Source organism: Octodon degus, unplaced genomic scaffold, assembly GCF_000260255.1.
Source record: "Octodon degus isolate 3935 unplaced genomic scaffold, OctDeg1.0 scaffold00110, whole genome shotgun sequence".
Taxonomy (NCBI): domain Eukaryota; kingdom Metazoa; phylum Chordata; class Mammalia; order Rodentia; family Octodontidae; genus Octodon; species Octodon degus.
This window is the reverse complement of record NW_004524686.1, coordinates 1,767,168-1,767,939: the sequence shown is the minus strand read 5'-3', so window position 1 is coordinate 1,767,939 and position 772 is coordinate 1,767,168.

Genomic DNA, 772 nt, shown 5'->3' with positions numbered 1-772 from the left:
TGCATTGCCTGCAAAGGAAGGTCAGTGCAAACCAGTGGACATATTGGGTAGTTTTGCATATCTCCTTAGTTTAATTGCCATGTTAGATTCCTGGGGTCTCTGGTTGCCTTCTATACCCAATCTATTGTGATAAGACGATTCTATTGAATTGTATGAAGAAAGTCCAAATTGCCATTCTTCTGATTATAATGAAACAAATATACGCATGTATGAACCACAAAAAACAAAATGTATAATGATTTTGTAATTATGCATATGTCTTTTTTTTGATTTGTCAAGATGTTTGGTATTGCTATATGATGTTATTTTTTAGAAATACATTAATAGCATGTGGTGTACAATGTCATATGCAAATAGAAAATATATCTGCCAAATTCACAAGTCTGAATAACTATAGTTTTTAAGAAAAAAAATAACTTCATGAAATAAAGGGACAAACTGAGTCCTCAAAAATTGCTAGACAAGGCAGCACAAGTGCTTTCTATGTAGCAGAAGTGCCTTACCCATGCTTCCCATTATGTTATAGAATATTTTAAAAATGTACACTAAAGGGTTGATGGAGGGTGGAAATTTAATAAAATTATTTTTCTGCTTTATCCAAGATATTTGTAAGTGAACCATATTTTCCTGTCTATGTATATGACAATAAAAAATACCATGTCAGGCTGGGTGTGGTAGTATACAGTAGTATTTCCAATGCTCGGGGTTCTGGAGCAAGAGGATCTCTATGAGTTTGAGGATAGCCTGTGCTACAGAATGAGTTCAAGGCCAA